Genomic DNA, 7,040 nt, shown 5'->3' with positions numbered 1-7,040 from the left:
CCCTTTCAGCTGTCTGTTTTGAGTTTTTGTTTTATTGAACAATTGCTTTTATATTTTAAATTCCAGGCAATATGCTTATTAAAATGTTCTAGATTTGATCCATGGTAACATTAATCTGCTGAGTCAACTTCTATCTTTTACTTGTTTCTTCCTGTCCCTGTCTTCCTTTTATTCTTTCCTTTTGATATACCCAATTGTAGCTCCATCTGCAAGGTCACTGAACACTTTTATTTTTCCCAGAGACACTGAGGGTCCCCCAAATGGGTCAAACTTAGTGAACATAGTTTTCTAATAAAAAAGAAGACATTTGTTTTAATGAGGAGGACATAACTCTTCATCAGAGAGTTGCACAACTTCAGGCCAAAAATCACAGCTGAAAGGCAAAAAGGGAAATACATCAATTTCTTTTTTTCCAAATATATGTTTTCATGTATTATTGTGGAACCAAACTAGTGAAGAAGCATAAAGAGAAAGAGAAAAATCATTTTCCTAAGAAAACGTGCAAATTTCCAGATAGTGGTGACATTTTCAGCTTGATATGGTAAGGCATTAGTGAATTGGATACAGCATAAATATGCATGCCATTGAATGTGCAATTCCTCATAGACCCAGCTTGGTTCTTCTTCAATGTCTCTTCTTGGAATGGAACCTGATTTTATTATTAGTTTCATCTGAATCCATCTGAGAATGGGACAATTATGCTTTTGTATCTTGGCCAGGAATCTCTTGATCCTAAAAGTCCTGTAGAAGATGACAAGGAAGAGTCAACTGCACATATCACGATGGGAGAGAAAGGGTGAGAAGGTACCAATTTATAAATTTCTTTTTTTTTGTCTTTCCCTCACTCGCTTTCATTCAGAAGTATAGAACATGGTCTAGCAACTCCTTTTTCTCCAGTTATTTCACATTTGTGTCCCATTCTATAACAGCCTATAAGTCACTTGCGTGCCAGGACAATGCTCTCTTTTGTATCATCTCTGTTATCACAAAGTCTGCCACAGTCTAGACACATAATAATCATTTCAACAGCTCATCAAATGAACACATTGGTGGTAGCATATCTTTCTGAAAGGGTGGCAAGATTTGAAGTTAGATAGGTCTGAGTTTATTCCATCATTTCTCTGCCATTCACTAACTGGATGTCATATATTTTTTGTATTTTATCTTTTATTATTTAAAGTTGTCATTTTTAGTTTACAAATTTATGATAATGGATATTTAAAGTACAATATAAACATATTTGGTCTACCATAGTGGCTGACTTAGAGTAGATATTCACATACATATGATACAAGCACCGTTTTCATGTCAAGTTTAGGAATTACAAAAATGTGTTAAGAATTTCACCACTCGTATTTTGCTCTACTGTAATATAGCTATTCCTAACTATGCTATATTAAAAGTAGTCACTTTCAGCTTGGAGAGGATAACAGGGACTGGATTTACGAAAACAAAAAGACTGAGCACAATATTTAAGGCAGTAGTTTTCAAGACACTGGATGCTGGACAGTGAAGATGAATGATCCCTAAGAGACAGGAAACAAGTAAGATGAGCCCCGCAATTGTCCCAGGTTATTGCCTGGAGAGTTTCCAGGCGTTGTAGGCAGAGGAGACCCCCAGATGGGGCACTGTGGCCTGAATTTAGAAGACAGAGTTGAGAAATCAGGAGGGCCAAGGTGACTAGAGTTCACAGAGCAGAGGGCTAGGTTAGAGAGAACTTCACAGAGAAGGAATTCCAGAGAAGGAATTCCAGAAGTTCTAGAGTTCTGTAGGGAACTCTAGAGACCCCTGGCTTCTTCACCTGAGCCCCAATCAGCATGTGTGTAAAGAAACTATTAGAGACCAGGGCAAAAAGTGTTAAAAAAGATTAGAGGTAATACTGTCCAGAGCTCATGCAGAGCCAGGAATAGTTCTCGCTCTTATCAGACAAATGGAAAAACATTGTAATTTATAGGGCAATGGTTAGTGTACTCAGGAGTTTTGCCCTAGTAGCAGGGCAAAATGAGTCCCAGATTAAACATTGCCATGGTCGTACCTAATAAAGATTAATAGCAAGATCCAAAAGGCTCAAACTGATTCCAAGTAATGTCACTGTTATCTCAGAACAAAGCTCAGGAATATTTTAAGCAATATGAAACTATCTGGCACCCAGTAAGGTGAAATTCATAAGGTCAGCACGCAGCCAACCACTGCTAGATATAGGAAGAAGCTGGAAAGTAAAACTCAGAGTGAGGATGAAATCCAATCTATCAAAACCAACTTAGAAGTGACTAGATGAAGGAATTAGCAGTCAAGATCATTAAAACAGTTATTGTAACTGTACTCTACAAGAAGCCAGAGAAAAGATTAATCATGTTATGTCATGATGGAAAAGATATAAAAAGATCTAAATCAAATTTCTAGAGATGAAAACTACAATATCTGAGATGAAAAATACATTGGGCAAGTTAACAGTGGATTTTATACCTCAGAAATAATGATTTGTAAACTGGAAGACATAGGAAAGTATCCAAAATAAAATACAGAGAAGCATTTTAAAGCAAATAAAAAGAGTATGAGCGAGCTGTGTGATAACTTCAAGTGGCAGAAAATACATGTAATTGGATTCTTTGAAATAAGGGGAGAAATGGACAAAAAATATTTGAAGAAATAATGACTAATTTTTTCCAAATTTGATAAAACTGTACATCAACAGATACAAGTTCAATAAATCCCAAGTGCAAATGATATGAAGAAAACAATACCATGGCACATTATAATCACATTTCTCAAAACCAACGACAAAGGGAAAAATCTTAAAAGCAGCCAGAGGATTAACGAAGTGGATAAAGTGGGTATGGAGGGAATGTACCTCGAGACAATACAGACAATAAAGTCAACATCATACTCAACGGTGAAAAGCTGAAAGCCTTTCCTCTAGGATCAGGAACAAGACAAAGGTGCATGCACTCTTTACTTTCATTTGACTCAGGACTGAAAACACTAGCCAGAGCAAGCAGGAAAAAAGAGAACTGTTAGGACTAATTAATTCAGTGAAGTTGTAGGATACAAAATCCACATACAAAAATCTGTTGCATTTTTTGTTACTTATTATGTACTATCAGAAAGAGAAATTAAGAAAACAATCTCATTTACAATTGCATTAAAAAGAATAAAATACACAGAGATAAATTTAACAAGGATGCGAAAGACTTGTACACTGAAAACTATTAGACAGTGATGAAAGAAACTGAAGACAGAAAAAGAAAGACATTTTGTGCTCATTGAAAGAGTTAATATTATTAAAATGTTCATATCAACCAAAGAAATCTATAGATTCAATGCAATTCCAATGGCATTTTTTTCATAGAAAAATGAAACTCTTCATTTTGTAGATGTGAAACTCAAAAAAATTATTGTACTTTTCTGATCCTGAGCCACACAGTTCATTTGTAGCCAGGTGTGATAAAAACTGGCTTCCGTGGTGGCTCAGTGATAGAGAATTTGTCTGCAATGCAGGGGCCAGAGGAGATGTGGTTCGATCCCTGGGTGGGGAAGATTCACTGGAGGAGGGCATGGCAACCCACCCTAGTACCTTTGCCTGGAGAATCGCATGGACAGAGGAGCCTGGCGGGCTACAGTCCATAGGGTTGTACAGAGTTGGACACGACTGAAGAGACTTAGCATGCATGCACTATGGTGAAAATTCCAGATCTCTTTATTTCTTGTCCAGTCCCTGACACAATGTTTAAAAGCTTTGTTCTCCTGAGTCAGATGCACCTGAGTTCAAAATCTGTCTCTAAAACTTGTTAGCTTTGTGATCTGTCATCATTATAATTTCTGTTTTGAGGATTTCTAAACTGAAGTTCGGAGCTGTCGGATTCTTTGAACAGTTCATGAGATTACTGTAATGACCCAAAGAGATCATCTGGCAAAGCCCTTGGCACAGTGCATGGGACACAGTATGTGGCACTTGATAAATGAGGGCTATATCATTATTATGATTATTACTTTATTCTTATCACTCCTGTGGCATTAGCTGCCCCTTTTAAGTTTAATATGCATCAGTGACCCGCCTTTAAAGTTTCTTTCTTGCATTTGCTCCCCAGACACACCCAAGTGCTTGTTTTCTCAGCCTGATTTCCATGTCTGAGCCACACTTATTTCCTTTGTAAAGTCTCCCATTTGTACCCCCAGCAGTAGTTCCTGAGCTTTTGCACTGCCTGGGGCAGGAGTTGCAAGTGTTGCTCATTAGATGCTAAATTATTGCCACCAAAAAGTGACAAATGACAGTTTGCAACTTTTTACCACCTTAAAGCTCGTGCATTAAAACAAAAAGGAGCTATAGAGAAGTACTGTTTGTGAGATCACAAGGAATACCCGTCTGCTTCAGGCAGTTTATCTGAGTGGCAGAATTCAGTGAGTTAATGCTTAAGGAAGGAGACAGCTTCAGTTAGTGAAATGGAGTGTTTAGGAACACAGATCTGTCACCATTGCTTGCCATGTCAAACAGTGGATTTGTTACTGGCGAATGTACTGCATTAGCAGAAACACTTGCTCCTATTGAAACCTTACCCAGAGCGGCAATTTTCTTAATACAGATATAGGCTGTCAAATGTTTTCTTCTCACGCTTGGAACCCTTCCAAATAGCTTCCTGACTGTGGGCCATGGCTTTCCTGGGGCCTTATTTCATGGGATGATTTGACAAATGCAGTGTGTTCACCTACAGTTAGAGCCAGAGCGGATGCTCTGAGCTGATCCCTAGGGATTCCCCTATGACACTTGAGGTCCGAGTGTATGTGCTTTTTGTGAAACAGGGAATATAGAGGTAGAAATCTTGGAGCATCAGAGGCAAAGCAGAACAGTGCATTGTGGGAAAATCATCCAGTTAACCACTCGTGTCTTCTCTCTTCCCCCCACCTCAGCTGCTTCAGAGCCAGAGGTCTCCAGAGAATTTTCTCTACATTCTCACCTCTCCTTCACTTCTCTTCCGGCTCCCATTTGGTGACTGTCCCTTCACTCTAACTGTTCTCACAAATGTAATAAATGATCTCCGTGTTACAGAGCAAATGAATATTTTTCAGTCTTCTTCTCACTTGACACATCAGTGGAATTTTCCACTATTGACCGATTCCTGCTGCTCTTGGTTTTCATGACTTACACTGCCCTAAGTTTTTCTTTTATCTCTCTTCTTAGTCTTTTTTTGGACTCCCTTCCAGGTTTCATCTTCCTCTAATCTCAGCTGTAAATAGCTAGTTGCCCTTTGAGGGTCAGCCCTGGGTGCTCTTTTTCACTCACACTTTGCACTGGCCCTGAAGGATGTCACTGCATCTGTGTCTTCCTCTCCCATCCTTATGTGGTGACTCACACACCTCCCCTCTGCGCTGTGGACTCTTCATCTGCTGTCCCTCCCGATATCTCCTCAAGTCCTCTCAAAGGTACTGCAAACCCAAAACGTCCAGGTCCAAGTGTTCACTCTTCTTCCCTAAACATGGGCCCCCTCCAGCTCCACTATCTGTTCTGTATCTGATGAGTCAAAGACTTAGACATTATTTTCAACAGCTCTCTCTCCTTGCGTTCCACATACAGGTCATCAGCATGTCTTTTTATAATCTCTTAATTACTCAAATAGTCTCTAGCCCTGGCACAGGAATGGCGTACAGAAGCATTCAATAAACATCCGATGAAAGAATGAGTCTCCACAATGGCACCTGCTCCAGGCTACTGTGGTCTCTGGCCAGAACAGCTATCAGAGCTTCCCAATAACAGCCTCACTTATCTATATTTTCTCAATAAACAGTGTTCCATACCACAAACAAAGGGATCCATCCAAGAAAGCAAATCTTACTAAATCATCTTTTTTGCCCAGATTAAAATATGTTAATGGTTTCTTATTGCTTCTAGGATGAAATAAAAAATGTATAACGTGACTTACAAGGGTCTCTGTAGTTTTTCTACTGCTTCTCCAGCCTTATCTCATCCCAGAAGCCACCCTCTTTCTTTGTTTCAAGCACATCAACCACACCACTCTGCTAACACCCCTTCCACCTGCCATGACCCCTCCACCATAGGAACTTCTACGTGACTTCTTTTCTTTCTCCTTCCCAATGATTTCTTAGTTAACTGGTACTCATCCTCATATATCAATTATGTCATCAGGGTCACCCACCTCACACTCCCATGACACCATTTACCTTTGAAAGTAAATATTTCATTAAAAATGTGTATAACTACTTGATTAATATCTGTCTTTTCCAAGAGTATAAGCTCCATGATGACAGGAACAGTATCTACCTATGTTCTTGGTGTATTCTTGGAACCCATCACAGCTGGTGCACAATACTATTGGGTTGGCCAAAAAGTTTGTTTGGGTATTTACTGTAACACCTTAGCTTTGAGAAACACTTGAAGGAACTTTTTGGCCAACCCAATATTTATTAGATACACTAAACAGCTGCGAACCAGAAGGCCTGGGGTTAGGACCTGCACCTGCCTTGCCTTGGATTGATGCATAGCCTTGGAGATAAAGGACTTGCATGGATCCCAGGTGGCGCTAGTGGCAAAGAACCCGCCTGCCAATGCAAGAGACTCAGGTTTGATCCCTGGGTCAGGAAGATCCTCTGGAGGAGGGCATGGCAACCCACTTTAGCTTTCTTACCTGGAGAATCCCATGGGCAGAAAAGCCTGGCAGGCTACAATCCACAGGGGTTGCAAAGAGTTGGGCACGACAGAAGCTACTTAACACGTGGATCAAAGAAATTCTGTCCTTTGTTACTGAAATTTATTTGTTCAAGGTAAAAGTCCTGCCCTGGCAGATCAGGTCCATTCATTGATCAATCCTTTAAATGGAGGTATCAGTTATAAGGAGCCCGGGCCCAGGCAATTGGCAGCACTGAATTACCTCAATCTAATTTCCAAAATCCCTTCCATCAGCAGTAGTAAATGCCCTGGGGTGTACATTTTACCTGATTGAGCTTTGTATTGAGAACTTGTTTGACTAGAGGAAACAGCTTGTGTTCTTTTGGGGGCTGCAGAGATATACGAAGTGCATGGCTGGTCA

General features: G+C 39.9%; 1 pseudogene; it reads right to left on the bottom strand.

The window, feature by feature from the left end:
• Nucleotides 1–600: 600 nt before the first annotated feature.
• LOC133239092 (large ribosomal subunit protein eL39-like) lies at nucleotides 601–758 on the bottom strand (annotated as a pseudogene).
• Between the last annotated feature and the right edge of the window lie 6,282 nt (nucleotides 759–7,040).

The sequence above is a fragment of the Bos javanicus genome, chromosome 26 (genome assembly GCF_032452875.1).
Source record: "Bos javanicus breed banteng chromosome 26, ARS-OSU_banteng_1.0, whole genome shotgun sequence".
NCBI lineage: Eukaryota > Metazoa > Chordata > Mammalia > Artiodactyla > Bovidae > Bos > Bos javanicus.
Note: the sequence above shows the minus strand (reverse complement) of the source record. Positions and strands in the feature narration are given on the sequence as shown.